Source organism: Ursus americanus, chromosome X, assembly GCF_024610735.1.
Source record: "Ursus americanus isolate L20-20 chromosome X, mUrsAme1.1.p, whole genome shotgun sequence".
Lineage (NCBI taxonomy): Eukaryota > Metazoa > Chordata > Mammalia > Carnivora > Ursidae > Ursus > Ursus americanus.
Window position 1 is genome coordinate 18,236,777 of NC_142164.1, and position 15,765 is coordinate 18,252,541.

Here is a 15,765-nt window from a genome sequence, read left to right on the forward strand (position 1 = left end):
AATGCTTTCTTATGATTTGATTAGGGTCGTGCGTTTTTGGCAAGAAAACCGCAGGAAAGATATGCATCATATCTGAGAGTGCACAGTGTCGGGGTATCTTATCACTCATTATATTAACCTTAATCACTTGATTAAGGTGTTGTGTGCTGGATTTCTCTGCTATAAATGATCAGTTTTCTTTTTGTGCAAATTGATAAATATCTTCTTCATTTATTCATCATCTCCTACAATATCCCATTGATTATAAGGGGCATCCTAATATCTAAGCTGTTAAACTGTAAATGAGTGTTTGTCTTGGAAGTGATGGGTAGTGCACTTCTATAATTACGGCCAATCAAGAAGGGAGGGAGGAGAAAACAGACCAAGGGCATGAGAGAAAAAGAAGCAGGGACGGGCCCCCCGAATGACAGAACCCTGGATGATGAGAAGCCCAAGAATTTTGGGATGTGTGTGTCCCTGGCGTGTGCTGCTGTGGGGTGGTCCTTGTGCTGAATGATGTCAGTGCCCCGGCCACCTCTACCTTGGGATCCTCCTACATCGGGAACCAGGTGTCCTGCCTTTGTTGCCAAGATAAATAGTATTTCCCCCGATTGTAAAGGGAAAGGAAAAGACAAAAAGAAATCTTAAAAATCACACACAAGAAGATAAGAATAAAATGTAACAAAAGGTAGATAGAGTGTAAACATCATCCCCATTGCGCCAATATCATCATTAATGTTTCTGTGTATTTCCGTCCAGTCTTTCCATCCTTTGTATGACTATACATATGTGTTGTAAACCTCGCCTTACCTCCTGTGTCCTCACTCAGTCCCTCCCTCACTCCCTCCCCCAGTCCCTCCCTCCATTTACCCTTCCTGTCAGTCTCATGTTCTTCCCAGGGCACCAAAAAAAAAAAAAAGAAAGAAAGAAAAGAAAAGAAAAGAAAAGAAAATCTAGATACTGCCTGATCTCTAATTCAGAGACTTTTAAAAAATATACCACTTACTGTGTCAATTTTTCTGGTCAAAAAATAAAAACATAATTCCTAGAAAACTGTAATATAGAGACAAAAATTTTTTAAAAAATCTGCAAGTCTGTTACCTAATGAATCTCTTCAGTACGTACGTCCTTTCAAAATTTCTTTTAATGACAACTGTTTCCTCAAAAAGAAAAAGGTTTTAGTCATCCCATGGAATTCCAAAGGCTTTTCATACTTGTGGAAGAAAAGTTTTTTAGAAACATACTTAATGTAAAAGATACTGTTATTCAAATAATATGCAGCCATCAGAAATTGTTTATGAGAATTATGTAATCATAATAATAAACCTTATCTTCTGTTGAATGCCTACTGTATTCCAGAAACTTCACCCATGCTGACTCTAATCCTCACCACAACCCTGTGTGGGCTTTACCATTGGATGGGCCAGGTTTTGCCAGCTGTGTGGTCTTGAATAAGTCCCCAACCTTCCTGTCCCTACGTTCCCTCACCTGTGAAAACAAAGAACCTACTAGCACCTACCTCTGGAATTACTAAGCATTCAAATGAGGTGATCCACAGAAGGCATTTGGAACAGAGCCTGGCTCATTATCAGCACTCAAGAAATGTCTGTGTTCACCAAATAAATTCCAGGTGCCCTGACAATTTAAACATGAAAAATGAAATCCAATCATGACAGTGCTCACAGTACTCAAAGAATAGAGTATACTAGGAGCACCTGGGTGGTTCAGTGGGTTAAACGTCTGACTCTTGATTTCAGCTCGGGTCATGATCTCAGGGTTGTGAGATAAGCCCCATGTCATATATGGCTCCACACTGGACATGGAGCCTGCTTAAGATACTCTCTCTCCCTCTCTATCGCTCCCCTCAACCCCCCTCCCCCACCCCCCCCACAGTCTCTGAAAAAAAAGAATAGAATATACTAGAAGTACAATCCTGCGGTGGGAAAGACCTTCTAAGCACACTATCGAAGGCAGAGACAATCAAAGCAAAAGGTTATTAGAACTGACCCCACAATAAAAATCATGGCAGACAGAAAACACCAAAAAGTTAGAAGATAAGCAATAATTTGGGGAAAAAACTATAACTAATTTGACAGACAAAAAGGTCTTTAATATACAATAGGCTTTATGATTAAAAAAATAAAAACAACAGTGTTTTTCTGGGAAAATAGGTAAAGGATAGAAACAGTCAAGCAAGATAGTCTGATGTGGCCAATTTATGCCTGGGGACATTTTGATGAGCCCTCCTGACACAGCCGCCTGTTCCTGCTATCCCCATCACAGTGCATCCCCCACCCTCCCTCTCTCCCCAACCTCCAGTCCAGAGAACTCTCACCTTGTAGTTTAGTTCTTTCTGCCTTATTTACGTGTTATTCTACAAACTGTTAATTCTAATCCAAAAAAAGGAGAAATTTTTAGACAGGGTTAACCTCTAAGGGGAAACTAAAATAATCTTTGTAAGAGTTTAATGATATTAAATATAATGTTTGCGTACTCAAATCCTGAGAGAAAAATTGAGAATTTCATTGAGCATTTCCTATATATTCTGAAGCTGAGAATAAGGAATCTTATGTGCTCCAAATATCTTCCTTCTTCTCCTCCACTGTCCATAGATAGGTAGGTAGATAGATAGATAGATAGATAGATGCAATTTATTCATCCGTTCACTGGATAGGTACATAAGGAGCACCTGTTGGGTGCCAGACACTGTTCTAGGCACAGGGATCTAGCAGTGAACCAGAAACAGTCCCTGCCCGCATGGAGCAAACAGTCTAGCTGGGGGAGGGGCACACAAAAAGGAGGTGGATATTCAGGTGAATGACATCGTCAGGTGTGAAGAAAAATGAGGCAAGGAAAGGACACAGAGAATGCCAGGGCTGCTGTTTTATATAAAATGGTCAGGTGGTGTTATTTGAGGAGAGGCATGAAGGAGGTGAGCGGGTGAGCTATGAGGATTTCTGAGAACATTCCAGGCAAAGAGAACAGTACCAGCAAAGGCCCCGAAGCGGGAGTGAGCCTGGTGTGTGTGATGAACCTTGAGGTCACCAGGGTGATGGGGCGGAGGGATGAAGGGGGAGAGCAGCAGGAGATGAGGCGGGAGAGGTAACAGGGGAGTGCGGCGATCAGGTGGGGCTGTGTATGTCATGGTAAAGACCCAGAGCATGTCCCAGATGAGGAAGGACACTGAGTCTGTGCCAGGCGTCACTGGACTCTCCTGATGTCGATCTTTTCCCTGCTGCTTTTGCTCTGTATTTTTTGCTGTAATAAATCTCAGCCATCAAGTCTTAGAAGTCCTCTGGTGAATCGCCAAGCAAAGCTCTTCCATACATTATTCTTTTTCATACATTATTCACTTGATGATTTTTCTTTTACCCTTGACTTTTTAGAAAAATGTTGTGAGTGGGTTGTTTCTTTCCCTTTTGATTTTTTAAAATTTAATTTTTGAACGGATAATGTATTTTAATCATTAAAAAATCTGAACAAAAAATGGCCTTCGATGAATAGATAAAATGTGTTTTCTACATACTGTGGAATATTATTTAGCTATAAAAAGGAATCAAGTACTAACATGGATGAACCTTGAAAACATATGTTAAGGGCAAAAAGGCAGTTCGGAAAGACTCCATATTGTATGATTCTGTTTATATGAAGTATCCAGAGTTGGCAAATCCGTAGACGGAAAGCAGATCAGTATTGCCACGGGCATTGGTGGCAAGGAGAGAATAGGTTGAAGGAGCAGTGGGAAGTGACTGCTAATGGATCGAATGTTCTGGAAGTAGACAGTTGCAGAACTTGGTGAATAAACTGAAAACCACTGACATGTACACTTTACGAGGGGGAGCTTTATGATATAGGAATATCTCAAAAAAGTTAAAAAAAATAAGTATAAGAGGTATGCTGTAAAAAACCAATAAAGGGTATGCTGTGAAGTTTCCCTCTCATTTTTTTTTCTGCAGCTAACCTGTTGACCTCACAACCAATGTATTGAGTTTTCTTTCTCCCACAGATATTTTATGAACACACATGCAAATATATATGTACCTATTCTCACCTTTTTTACACAAATATTAGCATACCATTCTTCTTGCTTTTTTTATTTACAAATGTTGAAAGGAGAGGAAAAGATATACCATGCTGACATTAATCAAAAGAAACCTGGAGGTGTTATATTTATATTACCAATATATAGATTTATATTAAGGATAAACAGAATTGCACGCAAGTACTGGGCTCTAGTTAGTAAATCTGTTACTCACAGGCACATGTAAGTACTTTGTATGGATGCTGGGGTTGAACAAATAGGTGAATACAGAAGAGATCAAGATAGACAGCTTCCTCACCATCAGAGAAAAGAGTTAAAAATAAGGAAAAGGGGAAGGCTAGAACGAATCCGGTGGTGTGGATTAAAATGGAAACATCAGTATGTTCATTTTCATATGTCCACAGATACAGAAATAGACATAGAGCTGTGTGTGTGTGCATAGATCACCGTACATGCTTATGTCTCCTAGCTCTGGCCTAGGAGGACCTACAAGCAAGGGCACCCCGATAGTAATAAACACAACTAGCCCCCAGGTCTTGGTTTCTAAATACCATTCTTCAGAAAAGGAACCAGGGCTCCTTGGAGTAATCGTTGATGCTGAACTGAGGCAGGGAAAGTGAAGGCGAGCCTGTAATGTCTTGTGATGCCAGAAAGTACGTAAGTGCTCACAAAAGAGTGCGGCATGGCAGGAGGACACGGGACTCAGTCTGAAGGAGCTCCCACTGGGCGAAGTATCAAGGTCACGAAAGACAAGGAAAAAAAACACAAGAAAGACAAGGAAAGACTGAAGAACTGTCACAGATTAGAGGAGACGAAGGAGACATTGAGAAGTTAACACAATGTGAGATCGTGGATTGCATCCTGGAGCAGAGATAGGACATTTGGGGGGAAATTGGTCAAAATCAAAAAGTCTAGTTTAGTTAATATTGTACTAGAGCTAATTTCCTGCTCTGTAGGGTATGTAAGTTGGCGCAATGGGAGTCTGAGGGAAGGGTAGGCACAGACTCTCTGTACCATTTTTGCAATTTTTCTGTAAGTCTAGAGTTATTTTCAAATAAATTGTTTCTAAAAGTTAGCTTTTGTGTTCTTGCGTGAACACCGCCTGTCCTCTGACGCTCACAAATACAGTGGGATATTGTTTCTTTTCATTTTGCCTTCTTTGACCTCGGGTACGATAATGAGAAAATGCTGATGTCCATGCGATGGCTGATCCCAGGCCTGACCCCAGGCAGCTGGAGGCGTCAGAGTGTTCCTACCCACACTAGCGCTTCACAAACCTAGAACATCAAGAATTTGGGCTGGAGAGGGAAGACCACTGAGTTAAGACTGTTAGCATTTCCGGATAGAAACTGGAGACCCAGTGAGGGAGAATTGCCGGCCCAAGGTCACATAAGCAGTGAGAGCCTGAGGACTCTGGTGTTCTCATCATTTCAGTTTTTACCCGGGCGGAGAAGAACATGGAGAAAACCTCAACTGGGCTATTATTTTTCCTAGACCAAAATCATCTGGCCCTTACTTTGGTCAGATTGTGTCCCATGACACTGGGGGACTTTTGTGGTTCCCCTTCACTTTTGGTACTTCAGAAGGTGGGCGGGGGTGGGGAGGAGAAGCCAATGTTGCCTTTCCTAATCCCTCCCTCGTGTATTGTTTCATGACATTGCATTTAGATTAAGCCTTTTTTGAGAGAGAGAGAGCCACCCAGGCACCCTGCATTTAGATGAAGACTTTTTACATTAAGGCTCATATTTAGTTCTTTGACAATCCCTGGGGCTATCCATTTTGAGAAGAAAGAGGAAAAGAGGCCTGGTGGTTTTTATTTGTAGACAAAATTACCTAACTTAGTGATTTGGTTAGTTTCTTTAATGGCTTTATTGAATGGCCAAGAGTCGGAACACCGAGCTGTCTCGACTCCCTTGTCTCTCTCTCTCCCCCAAACCCTGTGTTGCTAAGTTAGTGGCTCGTGTACATCTTTGCTGCGCGAAGCTCTGACAGCTGACTCTGGTATCTCCTCATTAGTACAATGCCCTGGCTCGCTAAGGAAGTACCTGTCACAGGTCAGCTGAAACTCTCACGGTGGCAGTTCACATCTTTATTGGGGGTCAAATATTGTTTCGTAAAATAACTTGGAATCTAACCCAACCCATTTAAAATGTCGATTTATGGGAGCACAGCTCAGAATCATTTCTCTCCACCTCAAAGCCAAGGTTGCCGTTAGGTTGTATTTTTCAACCACCATTTGATGCCATAAAGACCAACTCCTTGCCACGGGACCCCTGAATAGTGCGAGGAATCTGAAAATTAGAAGTTTGAAAACTGTCTACTATATGTCAACTCTTTAGTTTGGAAGAAACTCTTACATGTTAGAGAAATATATACCTGATCCTATTTGATCATTAAATAATTCTCTTCATATCATGGAGCTGTCTGGATATATAATAGAATACAAATATTGTCTTTTTCTCTATTTCAAGTTTTTGTGAAATGTGGATGCCAAGTACTTCTATGCATCTGGAAATAGCAATTAGTTTTCCAAGAAACCTGACTTTATTCATAGAACATCATTTACCTACTGCTCTTTTTTGCCCTTACAGATTAGCTTGCTGTTTGTAAAGTCCCTGAGCTTACCCTCTTTTCCTCTGTCTCAGTCTGCTGCTTGATTATTGACCTATAGGGTTATCTATTCCAGAGAAATCTTAGCCGTCCGTTCTTTCCTCATTATCTCTACGTAATCTTTTCATTTTCTTCCATATTTTTCTCCTCTCTGTAATCAGTCTTCAGTTTCTTAAATTGATGTGTTTTTTTGTCGATGCTATAGAATCCAGATTTGCCATCCTGCTTGGGTTTTTGAAACAATGCTCTTATTTCTGTACCTTCGGTTCTCACCACAGGGTCAAGTTTTACTGCTAGAAGTAATTAGAAGTTTGATTGGCTCATTTTCCTGTCCTTCTTGATATTGCTTTCTTAAAAGTCAGTTAACGATTCCATTTATTCTTCAACCATTTATTCTCTAAATAATCTCCACTATTTGGACTTGACCATCTTGTCTCCAGAGTCGGAGTAAATTATTTCTCTTGATATCTTGTTCGTGATGAGTTTGTCTAATATTGCTTAGTCTAATCCATGATTTAGTTAAGTACAGTAGATATGGCTGTAGCATCCATCAATTTTGGCAGATATAACTTGGTCATGGGCATTTAAGTGTGTGCTGTGAATTGGATTTTTTTTCTATCCTACGTGGGCATATGTTTTTTGTTAAAACTCAAATTTGTATTTACCCATCGAAAATTGGTAGAGAAGAAATTTGCTCCTACCCATGTTCTTGTGGGTACGCGGGGGACAGTGAGGGCAGTTTCCACACTGTGAAAGCCATCCATAAGTTTGAAAATGTAGGGTCCACAATGATGTAATTGTTAAATATGTGGTAAATATGACAAATTCCCTCAGCTAAGCCGTATCCTATGTGTCAGCCATGATTTGCTAGCTAACTATAATTAGTAAGGTTCTAATTCTGTCTTTAGTACATAGCAAGGCAAACAAGAAACCTTTTTCTCTGGGATTTGAGACTCTTCACCTATCTTTTATATGCATCTAGGTACACTGAGTAGGCAGCACTGTAGTATCAATCAGCCCTTACTCAGTTCCAAATACTTTTTGGACACTCCATTTTTAAAGGTGATGGTCTTTCTAGACTAGCCACATTGTCACGTTGCCTTAACATTTTGGTTCATTGTATTTGTGAAACAGTAACACTGAAGTAACACTTTGAGAATGTTTTCTATCTTCAAGAACTCTGTGTTCTTGTTTTAAACATTCGGTGAATACCTACCTCGGAAGTTGTTTCTCTGTTGTTAACGTTTATGCTTATCACGTGTTGCATTTAAAATTTTTGCAGCTTTTGTAGAAACATGACCTCTAGAATTTTTGCAATTTCTTCATTATTTTGTGTTTTTTATTAGCCAGCAAAGCAGTCTATGTAGAAACAAATGAAATCTTAAAACACAAGTAACTGAAACATTTTAAAACCTTGACTGTGTTTATTTCACCAGTCCCCCAATGGAGGAAGGATTTATATTTTTTCCAGCTTTATTATCATTGACATACAACATGGTGTAAGTTTAAGGTGTACAACATGAGGATTTGATACAAGTATATAGTGTGAAAGGATTAGCACAGTAGGGTTAGTTAACAACTCTGTCACTTCCATAATTACTTTTTTGTGGTGAAAGTATTTAAAATTGACTCTCTTAGCAACTTTCAAGTATATGATTCAGTTATCGTTCACTAAAGTCACCATGCAGTACATTACATCCCCAGAATTTATTAGTCTTATAACTGAAAACTTGTACCCTTTGACCAACATCTCCCCGTTACCCCCAACCCCCAGCCCCTGGTAACCTCCATGCTATTCTCTGTTTCTGTGAGTCCATCTTTTTTAGATTTCTTGTATAAGTAAGACCAAATAGTATTTGTCTTTCTGTGTCTGTTATTTCATTTAACATAATGACCTCCAGGTCCACCCATGTTGTCGCAAAGGGCCGCATTGCCTTCGTTCTTGTGACTGAATAGTATTCCATTGTATATATATTGGAATGTTGCCTTTTTTTTTTCAAAGAAGCTTAGAAGTTGTCTTGATAAATGTCTGTTTCTTGGGTGAATTACAGATGTAACCATGGAAATATCCGAAACGAAGCATGGTATCAGCAAGGAGCATAAACACAGAAAATGCTGCCTTATAATAACATCTCAAACAAGGGCTCCTTGTGTGGCCTTTAGCAAGACACAGGAATCCTCCTACCTCTGTTTCTCTTCATACAAGAGCAAGCAGCGGCACTCAATTTGTAGGGCTGTTGGTTGTGGTTTACTACAAAGATTTTTTAAACGTCGGGGGTCCTTTAAAGCTGAAAGTCCTGTTAAATCCATTAAGAATTCTATATACATTCAATTCCCCAAAGAAATGATTCATTCAGCAAACATTTATGGAAACCTATTACTTGCTAGGCACAAGGCTCAGTACTGTGCGGGATACAGTTATGGAAGACATGATCCCTGCCTGACCTCTTACTATGAAGCCGCTTGTGTTATGTGCCAGAAGCCAGGTACAAACTAACCACGAAAAGAGTCCAGGGGGAGACGCAGGGGCTGGGATTACATCCAGCTGTGGCATTGAGAAACGCAGTCACGGGAGAGGTACTGTTTGAGATATTCTTTGAAGGAAGGATGGGCAGATATTCCAGGCAGAGGGCATAACCTGAGCAAAGACAGAGAGAGGGAAAGGTGGGATGTGTGGGGAGGGAGAAGTGTGAAGTCAGCCTGGCTGAAGCGAGAGCTTGTGTTGCAGAGGAGTAGCCTTAAAAGTCAGTGAGGAGTTTGAACTTGATTTCATAGCTCTGAGGAGTCTGACCGTTTTTTAAGTAGAGAAATGACCTCATCAGCCTATGCGAGATGAATTGGTAGAGCACAAGAGACTGGCAATTGGCAGAGCCGGTGGGGGGGATCCTTTTAGAAAGTGGTGAAGTATTGAAGGTATGGAAGAATCTGAACTAGGTGGTGGCCGGGGGAAGAGAAATTCCGGGACGGAGGCGAGGCGTTGCTAAAGTCAACGTGGTTAATTAAGGAAGAAGGGGTTGACGTTCTCCAGCCTGTGGCCACTGTGTTCCCTTGAATATCTGAGCTCATTGAATTTTAAGTGAAGGTCTGCCATACTTTTTTCGGTTTCACGTCAGACGCCATCTTGTTTACCACCGTATCATCTGTGCCTGGCACAAGTCCAGCCCATATTGGGAGCTTGGAAAGTATTTGTTGAATGAAGTGCAAGCTTGTTGAATCCCTTTGAGAAAGGGAGAATAAATATGGGGTCACCTGCAGGGTGCCCTGTCACCTCTCTTTCTGCATCTGTACTTCCACCTGCCATTCGGTTTTTACTTAAATATGAATGAAAATTGTACACACCCATGTGGGGACTCTCCTCACTCAACCACATTTTAACTGAGATTTGATGGCGTACACATTGCTGATTTTTGCAAATTTAATTTCATCCCTTAGCTGCACACTGTTGGATGTTCTCCAAATGTTGCATTTTGAATGCTTTTACCCTATATATGGATTTTTTAAAATTTTGCTGAGTGGCCCCTGTTAAATATTATTTTAAAGTAATTAGTGTGATAATCTAGTAATATTCAAGCATTATTTTTTTTTTGGCCTTACAATGTTTGAAATAGAAGTTTACAGCAGATGGCTAGCTTGCAAATCAAAGTATTCTTGGAAACATGATTACCGCTAATAAGGTCATTCCGAGTCAAGTACAAGGTCAGAATCTGCAGAAAAGGGTTCTGTGTAAAAAGTGACTGCCTAGTCCAATAAAAATATACATTTGAAGCTTAATTAATAACTTACTCTGAATGTACAGTGATCTTTTAAAAGTCCAAAGAGTTTGAGCATAGAAGGGCACGGAAAAATTCTCAGAGAAAAAGCCCATGCACTAACATGTTTAAATAAACTTAACTAGAGCCCTCAATAGCTAGAACTGAGTCCAAGTAATCGGCTTTTAAAAGAAATGGGAAAAATGATTTCAAGATGTGTTTTTGAAAAAGGTTCATGAGCTATACCTTGGAGTTTGTGTAGTCAGGCTCAATCTGTTATACCTTCTCCATCTTCCTCTTCTGCATGGTCATACCTGTTTTTCAGGACAGAAATTGTTGTGGGTGTAATCCTCAGTAATCAAGATATGATTCAGGTTTGGGCACCTAACTCTACTTCCAAGCACAGGAAAGTTGCCTGGAATATTTTAGAAAATTTGGAATATTTTAGAAACATATCTCAATAAAGAAGGAAACTTTAATAATTTTCAGAATTTAGCAGCATTCAGCTGATGTCATTAGTATTTTACAATAATATCTGTAATTGTGACTTGCAGATGTTAATAAGCAACTGACAGATAAACCAAAACTGAGACACTCTCCTTTCTCCCCAGTTCTCAAGACCTCACTCTGGGGGCACAGGACATTTACTCCATCTTTGAAGTATTAGCGATAAAACATATTTAGTCATATTTTACTTGTTGCTCCCCCAGATTTCCTATTCTATGCATAAGAAACGCATAAGAAAAAATGACATTGCTTCCCAGTCACAGACTGTAGAGAAGAAGGGAAGGAAGGGAGGGAGGGAGGGAGGGAGGGAGGGAGGAAGGAAGGAAGGAAGGAAGGAAGGAAGGAAGGAAGGAAGAGGGAGGGAAGAAGGAAGGAAGAAAATTCAGAGACACTTATTGAGAAAGGCTTTTCGTTCTGCAATACTTCAGCTCCGTAATAATGTATTTGAAACAAAAATCAGAATAAAGGTGTAATGAATAAAATAGCACACTAATGAAAAGGGGGTAATAGAGAAAGTAAGACTCCCCCAGAGAGAGAATGATTTGTGCCATTTTGATCACACATTTTCCATGTTGAACTCCGTGGCTTTCCTTGAAGCCAAAATGAAGAGCTGTGATGAATTCCAGCTCAGAGAAGTCTCCTTCTCCCGATCAAATGCGTTCCCTCTCCAGGGCACCACTACACGGAGCACCTCAGTCACGTTTGATTTCTACCCTGTGGTTTTTCTGTGGTTTCTAGCGCCATTTTGTCAAGTGCTAGAGCCCCTCATGCCTCTGCAGTCCCGGGAGAGAGAAGATTTGCAAACTCCTCATGGGCAGGTTCCATGTCCTATTCTTCCGCGTGTCTTCCACAGTCTCCAGCAGTCTTTTTTTTTTTACGAAGAGGTGCTTGTTAACCAGTGTACTTTCTTTTATCAGGCAGTGAGAACAATGCAGTTCAACCCATTCTCCCATTTACTGTGGTTGCCAGAAAGCCCCGAGCTGCATGTAAGGCCCCGCTGAAGTAATGAACCGGAGTCTAGAGTTTTGAAGTTTTTGGTAGAATTATTCCTATCATCCCACCTTCCCCATTGCATTGTATCTCTCTTACTCTTTAGGCTTATGATAATGATCTCGCTGGCAGTGTGTCTTTCTTGTAAGTGATCTCCAAGTCTTTGGGGAAGAATGTAGTTGTATAACTAGTGAGGAAGGGGGGGCAAGGGGAGGGGCTAATTCTGTGTCCGAATTGAGCATTCGCGGCTTATTAAGCTGTCTGGTTTTCATTTAGATGTGTCCTTGTGTTGCGGTCAGGCCGGTATCAGAAACCGGGGGCCTCGGTTGGAGGTAGGCTTGCAGGGATACTCAGAAATAAACCAAGTGCTGTTGAGACTACTCATCATACAGAAAGGGAAAAAATTAATAACACTTGACACCCCTTAGACCGGTGTTTATTTTCTTCCAGTGAAGAGGACGAAAAGTGTTGTCTGAGATGTACTGTTTCCGTACTGTATCGCTGCACGTACAACGGATGAACTTTGTATTCGGTGCTTGCTTTGAGGTTTGGGAATCTATCAATACCTCAGCTTTTGATTATCCATGCTGAAACACCATGGTCAGCATTGGGTTGTTTGCTTATTTGACGTGAAAAGTGGTCCCCTCCTTTTAGCTTTCTTTTTCCAGATGGCTTTTTTGGGAAGTGAGGAGAAGGGGTAATGCTCCCAAATGAGTGTGCTTTCTGCAGTAAGTAAAGGTACTTATTTATTGGAGAGCTGAGAAGAATTTACTAAAAAACCCTTTGTCGCTTAAACCTGGGTACCTAACAAACATTTAGAGAAACACTCTGGGGAGGTTTGTAGAGCAAATGCAAGCAATATGTAATAAACACACAGCTCTTAATATACTCACCTTTAGAACTAATAGCACTACTTTGTAAGTAGAAAATGAATGTGTTTTCTAAGAGCAATAGAATTTCAAGAAGCCCAATCCTTCTTCTCCATGACCTGGGCTGGCCTTTTTTTTTTTTTTCTTTCATCTTTTTTTTAGTTTTAAGTCATCTCTATACTTAGCGTGGGGCTCGAACTCAAAACCCCGAGATTAAGAGTCACATGCCCCACCGAGTGAGCCAGCCGGGCGCCCCAGGACTGGCCTGCACATCATTACTGGGGTCAGAGATATGGGATTCAGATACCAAAATCCCTTCAGTCTGACCTTTTAGAAACTGAAATGCTTAATAAATAGCCAAATCCATTGTTAGGACAGTATTCCCACAGAGCAGAACTTCTCAAGACTCTTGTTCGCACACTAGCAGCACCGACTTCACTGGGAACTTGTTAGAAATGTGAATTCTGAGGCCCCACCCCCCACCTGCTGGATCCGCAACTCTGGGGGTGGGCCTGACGGTGTTGGAAGATTCCGGTGAATGCCGGGTTTGAGAACCACTGGTTCAGAGAATTCTCAGCGCTCTGCATTGTTCCCTCCATGCTTCTGTCTTCCTTTCTGACCACTTTTTCCCCAACGACCTCAGACTTAGGTTCTTGTTTATATTTCAATCCTGCAGACAGAAAGCGGCGTCTGTTCTGGAAGCCTTACGTATCTCTGGGAAACTTAACTCTGTTTCTCCCCTCGAGAAGCACCATGGGGCTTATTGGCTAAGATAAGGCTCTGAGGCATACTGCCCCAAAGACAGCAGTTTAGTTCTGTTCAACCCAACATGTCTCAAAATTCTTTGACCACAGAACCCTCTATTTTGTGGAGTGCACGGAACCTTCTCATTGGTGTCTAAGTGTATGAAACCAAAAAGAAAAAGAAATGATTGTAATAATTTAGATTAGTGACTTTTTTTTGTACCCCCAAAGCTCTACTGTAGGTGTTGCTAGCAAGTGCAGGGACTTGCTTCTGTATATTATAAAGGACATATATTGTAAGGGTAGGAAAGCTTTCCCTTCTGCCCCTCTAGGTTCTCTGGCTGGTGTAAGAATTAAATTGCTATCAGACAGATTAACAGGTCACAAACAAAAGTTAATAACATGTGTTCCTCCTGTGTACGTGGGAGAGACCCAGGAAAAATGAGTCATTGCCCACATGGCCCAAGCCATCACCTTACCTACCAGATTTAGCTAAAGACAAAAGGTGACTAGGAAGAGCGCAATAAACAAGGGTATGATCCTTATGCAGATTTAAGACTCTGCCAGGTTAGAGTCGCCCTCCTCTTCTTGGTACAGCCAGCAGGACACCTCACAAGTGGTGTGAAGCTCTGAAAACCTGTGTCTGCTGTTTCTTAAAAATAGTCAGCTTAAAATAATCAATATGCCAAAGAGGTGTAATTTGGGGTGGCAAAATCTGCTCCCCTTCAATATGTGCCTCTATATATGCCTGCATGTAATATACATATATAGTTACTAGTTCTTTACAATAGAAATAGACATATCACATATTCAAACATGTTTCACGTTTATAGGAGTCAATCTTGGCTTCTAAGAGGTTGACTTATTGAGAGGAAAAATAAGAAAAATGAGAAATTAGCTCAAACATGGATAAACAAGTTTATAACAAGATTCAATTTTATTATTTATCAATTTATATAAATAATCAAAATCCCTTTGATCAGGTCGCCTGGGTGGTTCAGTCAGTTGGGCATCTATCTGCCTTGGGCTCAGGTCATGATCCCGGGGTCCTAGGATAGAGCCCAGTGTCAGGTTCCCTGCTCAGCGGGGAGCCTGCTTCTCCCTCTCCTGCTCCCCCTGCTTGCGCTCTCGCTCTCTCTTTCTGTCAAATAAGTGGGTGAAATCTTTAAAAAAAAAATCCCTTTGATCAATTACTTGCTAGTATTATTAGGCACCATTACCATCTCCCCTTATTGTCTATTATTTGTTCTGCTTTATCCTCCTAACTTACCAGGAGAAAATGATTTGCCTGATTTCTTTTGATCATCTTAATATATGTCATAAATAAAATATGGCAGCAGTTGTGGCAATGTAAAAATTGAAAAAGTACCAACCAAAAAGTGTAATGCTCCAGATTTTTCATATAATAGAAATGACTTTGAGTGTTTCATTCATTAGGATTCTAGAGTGAATTTGTGTTCCGTGAGATCTTAAAGTAAGAAGACTGTGATAGTAGGAACGTGTCTCTTGACTGGATAAACTGGTCTCCCAAGTAGGCTTATTGTCAGTTGAAAGAGCGCAATAACTTTTCTTGTTTCAGTTTTTTACAAGGATAAGATTAAAGCCGGGATCTTGTCTTTTTCCTCTGGTCTTTCACTTGCAGTGGGAACAGCAAGTATCCTTGGCTTTTTAACATTGTATATAAATTCCGACCCGGGGCACATGATCATTTCTAGTACTCACATAAGCCAGGATTACCCATATGGTAATGCAGTACCTTTTGTGGGGAAGCGAAATGCTGAAGCATAGTTCGCAATCTGTAGTATTTTTTATACTGAATTCACGGTAACAATTTTAGTTCTGTTGTAAAGAACTAATAAAGAAAAATAACTGTTATATTTTTTTACACTTTGTCCTGATTTTATTTCCAAAACATACAAAGTTGCATTTACTTCCTTTATTCTCTCAAAGTGCCTGTGAGGTATACAGGGCCAGGAATTTTTCCTAGCCAACCTGATTACTGTAACTGGAAAATAATTTAGCCATGATCTAAAGATAATCAGAATCCAGGGCACTTAGATCCCAGTCTAGAACTCTTTCTGATAAAATACTGCTTTCATCTTAAAATTTAGATGTATTACTGCCTTGTCTAGGAACAGATGCATTCGAAATCAAAAGTACGACTAGCCTGTGACCTGATTCCAAACAACTGGTTCGTGTCAACACTGGCTTTGCTATCCTTATTATCTTCCCTATCATACAGTCTTTTTTAAAAGGTTTATTTATTTGAGACAGAG

General features: G+C 40.5%; 1 protein-coding gene across 5 annotated transcripts in view; it reads left to right on the forward strand.

Moving 5' to 3' along the window:
• Nucleotides 1–15,765, forward strand: part of MBNL3 (muscleblind like splicing regulator 3) — a 106,461-nt gene that overhangs the window by 44,645 nt on the left and 46,051 nt on the right. The window lies entirely within an intron of this gene.